Here is an 11,225-nt window from a genome sequence, read left to right as displayed (position 1 = left end):
CACACACACACACACACACACACACACACACACACACACACACACACACACACCGGGGAAGGGAATGAGCGGTGCGCTTTGAGTGGACTTTAAGGTCGTAAATGAAGAAACATATCACCAAGTGGTGGCACTCAAGTACTTGTGAGAAAGCCTGACCTTAGGGGAAGGGCTCTACTAGCAGGAGAGATCGTGGCCCCTTGCGTGAGGGTGGGGTTGAGAGGCGAAGTGAAAACGCATGCTCACTGCAAGCAAAGGCTTCTGCTCGGGTATCAAAATGCCCAGGCGCCGTTGGGAGCACGCCTGATCGTTTGGATTCAACCCTAGGGATCGAGAAGTGCGCCTGCGTGTTGCCAATGGCTTGGCTGGGAGGGCGGGAGGCGCGCCAGGTTCTGGTAATTACGATTTCTAAACAGCGAGGGCTTCGGTAAGTTTTCCTTCTCCTAAATCTTCACTTGGGGCGAGGGGGACCCGTAGAGACGCAAGTCTACCGTGCTAGTTGTTGAAGGGATCAGTGAGAGTGGAGACTGCGGCCATCGCACTGAAAATCGTTCCAGAATCCGTCTTCCCTCCCCGGTTAGTCTGGTGATGGGGAGGCCAACAGCGAGGCTGTACAAGGGTGCTGCCGCAGCATCTTCCGCCTATAGCCACGTTCTGGCGGAGCCTAGGCGAAAGACTCCTGCGTGATCCTGGCCGTTCTCAGTTCTTCACGGACTCTCTTGCCAGCAGACTAGCAGAACGTAGGGAAGTACCCTACCACTGTACTGTCTGCCGAAAACCCTTGGGATTTGGCTGTGTTGCTAAATGCTCATTACATTGATTGAAACCAAGATCTGAGCAAACGGCCTTCGGAAACTCTTACTAACACGCAGGGACACTGAAAAGTAAAGGCGGTCGGGAGAGGAAAGTAACCGGACTTGCGTGTCTCTCGCTTCTGTAGAACTTTCTGCATGGTTTGGTCTGAGGTAAAGCTGGGAGGTTGGAGGTTGCTTGTTTGGTTTTTGGTTCCTGAACTGTTCCTGAACTGAGGATTGCTAGCGAAAAGAAATCTATAGGTAATTGCTTAAAGCGAGTAATTTAGCATTCAGATGTAGGAAAAGGTAAAGAATTCTGAAAGGAGATAACTTTTCTATTAATCCTGCCAATGATTTTTTTTTGCTGTTCTTGTTTCATTCTCTGGGCTTGCTTATTAATAGTTTTATGTACAGGTCACAAAATTAGTAGTCTAAGGGTTTTGCATAATTCTTTAGCTTTTTTCGTAATCTTCACAAACCTATGGAGTAGCTAAAGTATTACTTATTTTATTATAGATGAGCACTCTGAAGAACACAGATTCCGTTGTCTAAGGTTTTATAGCCCAGTTGAATGGCCGAGACTGGGTATTTCTCCAGGTTTTATTGCTTCATATCCCTCTGTTCTTAAACATGTCTTATCCCTTATACCTAAGGAACACAGTTAACTGAGTTATTTCAATTTTTGTCTGAAACTTTCTAGTTTCTACCTTTCTAAGGTTTCTACCTTCACCAAAGCAGTAAGAAAGGAGACTTAACTGTTTTTACCCCAGTGCATAGTAAGTATTTGGTTGCCCAAAAGGGAGACAGAAAGGAAATTGTTGATGTGGAAACTCTTGGGATGGCTCCTCGTTTACAGTTGTCTTCTGTATTTTTTTGTTCTATACAGGGCATAAAATGGTCAGCTGCAGCATGCTGGACACACCCTTGTCTTTGCTTGATTTGTCATCTGGCACAGGCTTTAAGGCAACCAGACTTGGTGCAGACAGATTTAAAAAAAAAAAAAAAGATAATTTCTTGGGTTGATTCATCTAATAGTAAAGATTGTTTTTTGTTAGCTGTACACGAAAGAAAAATAAAACTAAAGTTTTTAATCAGAATACATCCAGTTACTTGGAATTATGTCAAATCAACATTGAATCACGTGTTTAATTACTTGCCAAATTCTTCCCCACAAAGTTGTCCCCATTTTTATTCAGAAATACTGCATGATGTTTTTAGATAAAGTGTAAAAGCCAGCGTCTCTTCTTTTTAATCGATGAGGTTCAATTCTTTCTTTATTTCTGTTTTATTTTTATTCATGTGGTATTTCATATCTTAATATCTGTTGAAATTTTAACACTACTATTTATTGCCCGTTAGTGTTCTAGTACTCAGATTTCTGTAACATGTATAATAAATAACTGCTTCTTGTTATTATTTGACTTCTCATTGTCTTTTGGAATTTTTGGTTCGTATATGAATTAAATAATTCAAAACAAATTAAATACTGCAGCTTTCTCTGTGGAAAGAGAGAAAAAAAGCTAATATCATCCAGAGACAGTGTTCACTAGTTTTTCTTTGCATCCATCTATACAGTTGATCTGCTTTATATTATATTCGGTTTATCATTATGTGTATATTTACACATTTGTCAATGGTTTCATATGTGTACATATTTGATACACTTTAAGTAAATTATTTAATGAAAGTCTTTAGTTTTTATTCATTTTTTAAAAATTATTATTACTGGGGTAGGAGGCATTTGTGCCACGGGATGAATGTGGAGGTCAAATGTCAACATTGTGGCTTCTATCATTATGCGGTGTCCAGGAACTGAACTCAGGTTGGTCACAAGGCTTGTGTGGCAGGCACCTTTGCCTACTGAGCCATCTTGTCCTGTTTTTTTTTTTCCCCATTTCTTTATCAAGTTCCAGAATTAAAGTTATTCGTCAAAAGTTTGAAGAAGTATTAGTCATAATTGCTTTCCAGAAAATTCATTTTATAATTTGCACCTAGTCATTTATCTACTTAATTTTCCCCCGTTTTTCTCACTTAATATGTAAAAGGATGATTCGGGAAAAGTATTTTGAAAAATGTGGGTTTTTTAGATAGGATCTTAACATATACCAGGCTGGCATCAAAACTGGTAATGTTGGTGAGGATGATATAAAAGTACTAGTCCCCATGCCTTCTTCCTTCGTAACGAATGTACGCCACTATTCCTAGCTCATGTTTTAAAATAATGAAATAATATAGATAGATAGTGGGTCCCCAAACCTGGGTCTCGGGGTAAATACCAATGATATATTGTTGTTACATATTTGGTAGAGCAAGCCTAGGACTTTAGCTCAGGAGCTAAAGGTGCTAATAAGTAAGTAGCTAAAGCCGGGCCACTTGTTCAAGCACAGATCCATTTGGTGGGATGAGAGAGCCAACTCCTGAACTTCTGATCTCTACGTGCACCCACGTGCACGGGTGCACACACTCACAAATTCAAATAAATGCACTAACAACAATAAAAACCCTAGGCCCTCTTATTTTGAAATAGTGTGGAAGGGTGGGAATGAAACTCAACTGGTACTTCCTTAGCATGAACAAAGCCATGGGTTCGGTCATAAGATGTGGTATGGTCAACATGTTTGTAACCCTATCATTCAGGAAGTAAACAGAAGGAATAGGATTCAAGACTCTCCTCAGTGCCATACTTAAATTGAGTCCTACCTGGACCACGTGTACCCCTTCCTTAAAAGAAAAACGATGTTGAGACCAAGAATGGTGGCACATGCCTGCAATCCCAGCACTCGGGGAAATGAGGCAGGATTGCTGTGAGTAGGCTACATAGTAAAATCTTGCCTCATAAAACAACACACCCCCCCCCCCAAAAAAAAAACCCCAAAAAACAAAAAAACCCTATGTGGGACACAGAAAAATTCCACCTTGTCTTTGTAAAGCGATCTGAATGAACATAATGAACTTGTTTTTCAAAATAACAAAAAATTTTACAATATAAAATTTGCTGTTTCAGACAAGTTGTACAAAATCATCACCAGATTTTTGTTGTTTTTAAAGGAAGGCAGTGGGGGTGTTTAATGTTCCGGCTTGAGTTTAGCCAAACTTGCTTATCTGCAATACTAAATACTTAGACATGGCTAGAAGGGAATATTGTAAAGTACTGGTGATGTGTTTTTATTTTTTATTTTTTTTTTGGGGGGGGGTGTCGAGATAGGGTTTGGTTGTGTAGCCTTGGCTGGCTGCCCTGGACTCTTGCCATGCTGGCCTCTGCCTCTGTGACTGCTGGGATTACAGGCGTGCGCCACCCCGCCTGGCTGTAATATGTTTTGAAAACGAACAACTAGAGCACTATAAAGAAGGGAAGGAGGTCATACAATTAAAAGTACCTTTACCTCAACAACAAAAAACCCAAAGCAGAAAGCCCACCATCCATGAAGTTAAGCCTGACAACTACCTCTACTGATAAGGTAAACCATGATAATAAAATTACTAAAAGCAGAGAGCCACTGCTTTAAAAGTTGTGCAAAAGTCTAGATGATACTACATCTTTTGCTGCTGGGTCCTCTGGGTTAGGAGCATTTTTTAAACAGCCTTGCAAAACTGTGGGTGTGTACATTATTCCTAACCTGCCTACATTAAAATATACCATTTGGTAAATGAAATAGGTCATGAAATACACTTCAGATGTTACTACCTGTTATTTGGATTCTTTTAAGTTTAAAGCCCCTTCCCCAAAGATGGAATCCCTGAGAGTCAGCAAGTAGTGCTTTGATTTAAGTCTGGCATTGTTCCTCCCCCAATCCCCTTTTTGGGGTTATGCGGCTAGGGCTGCTGAAGACGGGCTGACTTCCAACTTGCTGGATAGGCAAGAAGAACATGAGCACGTGCTTTTTCTGCCTCCTTAAAGGCTCTTCTCGGTTGATTCTGGTTTAAAACCGGAAAGTTGTTCTGCCAGCAAACCCCGTTTGCTCTAAAGATTCCTAGGACTCGACCGTCTTGTAGCCCCCAGCTCACGCCAGTGGAACAGCCAGGATCCATTTCCGGGTGATCTCGCCACTACGTCGCTGCCGACACGGTCTCTCGGGAAATGTAGTCTCCTTAGCCACTCCTCAACTCCCTCTGGAGGAAGCTGCTTTTCCCGCGTGTAGCGCTTTGAGCCGGAGTGGAAGGAACGGAAGTGATGTCCCGCGGTAAGACAAGGACTTGGGGCTCACCCCTCACCCCATCCCCGAGCTGAGCTGCTCCTTGCAGCCCGTGCTGCTGTGCCAGATGGTAGGGCGTAGACATTTTTACAGTGTAATCTCTCCTTAAAGAGACTCCTAGCTCTCGCTCAGATTTGAAGAAGGGAGTGGAAAAAAAAAAATGTTAACATTTTTTCATTCTGGATTTTAATGCATCGGTGAATCAGGTGTTCTCAGCCTTTGTGGGAAGGAGGCCAACTAGTCAAGTAGTGGTCTAACTTATTTCCGTTCCGTGTGTGTGGCTCATTTGTTTTGCATTTAATAGACTTTTCTGTTCCGGGTGTGTGTGGTGGTGGCGGGGGATAGAAGATAATCATTGAATGTTTGATCCTCCTGCCTCCACTTCCCCAAATGCTGGGATTGCGGCTGGCGTTACTGCTTCTGGTCTTTATTTCTTTATTGGTGTATTTATTTATTTTTGAAACGATCGCTCACGTGGCTGAGGCTGGTCTGCTTGTTCCCTACGTAATGCAGACTGGCCGACAGTTTGTAGGGATCGTCCTGCCAAAGTATCAGGATTATAGACCTAGCAAACGAAACTCATTTTTCATGTTTTCATTCCTAACAGAGCAGGTTGTAGATTTTTGGGCTTAAAGGTGCCAGGTGAGCTTAATATAAAGCCCCTGGAATCCCCATTTTTGGAAATATTTTTCTGTTATAACACAGCCATGCTCACTTCTTAACATGTTTGTATCCAGCTGCTTTGGTAAAGCCTTTACATTCCCCTACTTCATTTACCAGGGATCCCTTTTATCATCTTAGAAACTCAGTAAGCAGCAAAAGATAATCACAGCCCTTGAAATTTGAGGCAGGAGGATCACAGTGTGTTTGAAGCTAGCCCGAGATACAGAGCAGCCCCCCCCCCCCCCACACACACACACAAAGGGAAATAGAAAGAAGCTTGTTTATTGCTTTTCAAAAGTTGGTTATTTTATTTTATCTTATTTTTTGTTTTATGGCAAGTCTGGATTGAACATTGGCTGTGATCCTCCTGCACTGGCCCCTTGTGCTGCTAGTTAGAGAGAGGCCTGTTCACTGGGAATGGGCCTAAGGGCTGGTTTTAAACCAGGACTGTCTCTTTTGTTACGGAAATGGACCTAATGGCTGGTCAATCCTGGTGAACAAACATTTACACCCTGGCTACAGAGATACTTCCCTCTAACAGTCCTGGTTAAGTAACTGCTCATCTTGGCGGAGTTTTAGGAGCAGACCTCCTTTAGCTAATTCTGCTTTGCAGGATCGAATGTGTCCTCAGCAAATCTGTTAGTCAATCCCTTCTAACATTAATTTTAATAGACTTCATACTCACGAACGGATTTCTCCATTATTTACTGCTATCAAAGTTGTAAATGTGCCCATCCTTACACCGTTTTATATATCCTTAAGTACATACTTGGGGATATATACCTAACAATGATTATAATAAACCTAAGAGAAATTAAAAGGTGAAAAAAAGGTGACTATGACGAGGTTTCTGCCCTTCCATTTAAATTAAGGTGACAAACACAGAGGGTAACCAGAATTCAAAATAAAACAAACAGCATTCTTGCTTGTGCTCTTTTGTCCTTCAGTTTTGTTTTTGTTTTTCAACACAGGGTTTCTCTGCATAGGCCCAGCCATTCTCCGTCTGTATACCTGACTGACCCTAAATTTAGAGACCCACATGCCTCTGTCTACCTGGGAGTAAAGGAGCTACCATCCGACTTCGAAATTCTTTAATAGTGTTTCAAAGGTATGCTAATGTTTTTCAGTGTTTACTTTTGTTGTAGACTTGTTACCCAGCAGAAAATAAGTAGAAACCATTTGCCCTGGAGGCAGAGAAGGCATAAAGGCTGGATTCACACCTTTCTTTCCTACTATTTCAACAAACAAGGAGCGGAAGCCATTCTTTCAAAAGCAAAATGGTTGCTTATCAAGCTACTCTAATCCTTCCTGGGTTAATTTGCACTTATGGTTTCTGTTAGGTTGTGCATCTCAGTGTGGAAAATACAAGCAAGCATCAAAAGAAGATATTTTTCTGCACCCTGACAAATCAGATTAAAACAGAAATATTTTCAGCCGGCTGTGGAGAGAGTAGACCCTTAAAGGCCACTGGCCCCTTCCTCCCTCCATTCTAAAGCTGCCTGTTTATCTCCTTTTAGACTAGGACAGCAACAAGTTTTGTTTTAAATTGGTATGGATCGCTCTTAGTGTTACTGGACATAAGACATTTGAGTAGGACAAATATAGGTGTAGAATCCAGGTTTCCCTAAGAGTAGAGAATATGAGGAAGCCTTTCCTAGGAATGAGAAAGGGGAAGTGGAAATGGACCTTGCAGCTAGTGGTTCATCAACCAAATAGCATGGGACAGCTAAGCCCCAAAACCTTGATGCCTGGTAGCGAGGTTATTAGCAGTAAGGCCGAGATCTCATAGCGTGGATCTCATCTGCGGGAAAGATAGGGGCAGGCAGGCAGCTTTAGAATGGAGGGAGGAAGGGGCCAGTGGCCTTTAAGGGTCTACTCTCTCCACAGCCGGCTGAAAATATTTCTGTTTTAATCTGATTTGTCAGGGTGCAGAAAAATATCTTCTTTTGATGCTTGCTTGTATTTTCCACACTGAGATGCACAACCTAACAGAAACCATAAGTGCAAATTAACCCAGGAAGGATTAGAGTAGCTTGATAAGCAACCATTTTGCTTTTGAAAGAATGGCTTCCGCTCCTTGTTTGTTGAAATAGTAGGAAAGAAAGGTGTGAATCCAGCCTTTATGCCTTCTCTGCCTCCAGGGCAAATGGTTTCTACTTATTTTCTGCTGGGTAACAAGTCTACAACAAAAGTAAACACTGAAAAACATTAGCATACCTTTGAAACACTATTAAAGAATTTCAAAGTCGGGATGGTAGCTCCTTTACTCCCAGGTAGACAGAGGCATGTGGGTCTCTAAATTTAGGGTCAGTCAGGTATACAGACGGAGAATGGCTGGGCCTATGCAGAGAAACCCTGTGTTGAAAAACAAAAACAAAACTGAAGGACAAAAGAGCACAAGCAAGAATGCTGTTTGTTTTATTTTGAATTCTGGTTACCCTCTGTGTTTGTCACCTTAATTTAAATGGAAGGGCAGAAACCTCGTCATAGTCACCTTTTTTTCACCTTTTAATTTCTCTTAGGTTTATTATAATCATTGTTAGGTATATATCCCCAAGTATGTACTTAAGGATATATAAAACGGTGTAAGGATGGGCACATTTACAACTTTGATAGCAGTAAATAATGGAGAAATCCGTTCGTGAGTATGAAGTCTATTAAAATTAATGTTAGAAGGGATTGACTAACAGATTTGCTGAGGACACATTCGATCCTGCAAAGCAGAATTAGCTAAAGGAGGTCTGCTCCTAAAACTCCGCCAAGATGAGCAGTTACTTAACCAGGACTGTTAGAGGGAAGTATCTCTGTAGCCAGGGTGTAAATGTTTGTTCACCAGGATTGACCAGCCATTAGGTCCATTTCCGTAACAAAAGAGACAGTCCTGGTTTAAAACCAGCTCTTAGGCCCATTCCCAGTGAACAGGCCTCTCTCTAACTAGCAGCACAAGGGGCCAGTGCAGGATTACAGCCAATGTTCAATTCAGACTTGCCATAAAGTAACACCCTTTCCCACTTCGGGCAAAAAGCAGACTTCTGCCAGATGGGAAGATCCCCCCCAACAACTGTTTGAAAAGAACAGTAGTGGTGTACTAAAGAATTCTGGCTTTTCGGGCAGTGGTGGTGCATGCCTTTAGGCCCAGAACTCAGGAGGCAGAGGCAGACAGATTTCTGAGTTACAGGACAGCCTGAACCAAACCAAAATAACAACAATATTAATAATAATTCTAGTACTTTCTTTGCTGTGTAAATCTCCCATCTGCTGAAGTGGCCAGATTGAATTTCCGGTAGAGACTCTTACTTAAAGTGTAACCTGGTATCCAGGACTTAAGGTTTAAGGATTATAGCATATGTTGAATGCACAAGCCTAAGGTATATATAAATTAGTAAAATCTGTTACTTTAGGCCGGCTCCTGAGCATTAGCCAGAGCTGGAAAAGCAGTAGTAAAGAGCATTTCCTTTATTAATCTCAAAGTTTGTGGAGTGGAGTGATTTCTTACTGCGGAAAGAGATATTATTTCTATAACAAAATAAATAAAAAGAGGTTAATTGGCGTGGTTGCCCGTGCCTGTAATCCTAGCATCTGGGAAGTGGAGGCAGCCTAATCAGGAGTGTGGAGTGATCTTTGATACATAGAGTTTCAGGCTAGGCTGAGTTATACCTAAAACCCTGTCTCAAAACAAAGAAAACGTCTCAGATGAATAAAGGACTACTATATAATGGCAAATATAGCTGATGTAATTTTTACGGAATCAGAGTTCCTATTTGTACTTATACATGAAAGTGGGTAGAAAAAAATATGTCCCTTGTGTATATTTTTGGAATTCTGGATGGCTTTGGTTTTGTCCTTAATAGAGCTGTGGGTCTTACTTTACAAGGGGTTGACAAGACTTTGTATAATTACAGCATGGTACTTTAACACTGACCCATATCTTCAGTATCTACTCCTACTGAGATGAAGTTTTGCTACTTTTGTTAGTGTGATAATAGGTATCTTAACTCAGGACTCTGGACTCCAGTGGACTCAGGTTCACAAATCTGTACCCTTGAAGCAGCATTTGTTTTATTTATTTATTTTTTTTTTCAGTTCTTGTATATGACTTAAAGTCTTTTTCTTCTTCTTCAGTGAGGTGACCTTGACAGAAGTGTAATAATAGAAGTGATTGCAGTACTTGGAAGCTGATGAAATTTGTTTGGAAAAGAGCTGGCTTGGAGCATGGCAGAAGAGAGTGATGGAAATATAAGCTTATTGTTTTCAGAGAAAGGCATTCCCAACTAGGCAATTGCAGGCATTTTACTGATTACAGTTTATACTTAACATTTATTTCCCTATTAGATCATGTCCACATTCCTTCACCCACCCTTGGCTCTCCGATTAAACATGTTATAGTAATTTAGAGTGAGTGGCAGTGGCTGCTTGTGGCTACACAGATCTTGCTCTTGTAATTAGCAGCTTTAGAAGATTCAAACTCTTCAAGGTGTCTGCTATTTCCCCAGCCCCCTGCTAGGCACCAGACTTTGCCCACCTATGGTCCTAGCCATTAGTAGATTAGAAAGCTGATGCATAATCTACAGCCATACCACGCTGACCATACCCAATCTTGTCCGATCTCTGAATGTATGGGGTGGGTGGTGGATGATGCAGCTTAAGCTTCTTGGGAATCTGCTTCTTGGCCTTTCTGAGATTTAGGTTGAGGATTGCTCCTGGAGAAATAGGAAACCTAGCAGTTTTAGCTGGTGCCAGCATCATCTAATAACAAGTTAATAGCCTGGGCTTGGGGGGTCATTGCTGAATTACTAGATTTTGCGGTTACTTTTCAGGCTAAGCAGCTGGAAACTAAACATGCAAGCAATAGGATGCCTCCTTAAAAAGGATACTTGGGGTTCTTTGGCTTTTTCTGTGACATTCCTTCTCCCAGTTATCCCACCAATGTGTCTTGGAGGTAGGAGACTAGTCCCTTTTAATAACAGCAGCTGCTGTGTCTTCCTTACTACAAAACTGGCAAGGTGATTGAATTATGAATGGCAGTGCTTAGTCCAGAACCGAGCTTTGTGAATCGCATACTATCTAATGGCAATTCGATGAAGGTTTGTTACCTTTCAGGGCCTCTCTTTTGGTTCCTTTGAGATGAGGTTGCTAAGGATGGCCTTAAACTTTCAGCTCTTTTGCCTCAGCCTTTTGTATGCTCATGACAGCATACATATACCATAATATGTTGTATTGGATTGTTTTGGTCAGGGATAGGGATTTATAAACTGCCAGACACAGAAAGCTTGCCAAGGAGTCAAGCTTCTCTCCCATTCATAGATAGGGCTAACAAAGCCTCAAAGGAAAGACTTCTATGAAATTAAGGTCTTAGTTGGGAGTTCATACATGTTTGACATTTTGATTATTTACTTGGTACTTCTCTCCCCAAATGTTATTTTACAATGCTGGCAGTCAAATTCAGTCTTAAGAGTGTTTGGTAAGCAGTCTGACCCTCATCTCAGTCATCTAGCCTTTAGGAGGTTTGGTTTGGTTTGGTTTGGTTTGGTTTGGTTTGGTTTGGTTTGGTTTGGTTTGGTTTGGTTTGGTTTGGTTT

At 41.4% G+C, this 11,225-nt stretch overlaps 1 long non-coding RNA gene across 4 annotated transcripts in view; it reads left to right on the top strand.

Moving 5' to 3' along the window:
- The first annotated feature begins 236 nt into the window (after window positions 1-236).
- Window positions 237-11,225, top strand: part of LOC129665613 (uncharacterized) — a 49,347-nt gene continuing 38,358 nt past the window's right edge. For 2 of the 4 annotated variants that reach the window (XR_008718398.1, XR_008718393.1), the window contains exon 1: window positions 4,759-4,972. This is a non-coding gene — a long non-coding RNA (uncharacterized LOC129665613). The other 2 variants (XR_008718399.1, XR_008718400.1) reach the window with 2 other exon arrangements.

Source organism: Psammomys obesus, unplaced genomic scaffold (genome assembly GCF_907164565.1).
Source record: "Psammomys obesus unplaced genomic scaffold, mPsaObe1.curated_primary_1811, whole genome shotgun sequence".
NCBI classification, from domain to species: domain Eukaryota; kingdom Metazoa; phylum Chordata; class Mammalia; order Rodentia; family Muridae; genus Psammomys; species Psammomys obesus.
This window is presented reverse-complemented; position numbering and strand designations above follow the sequence as displayed.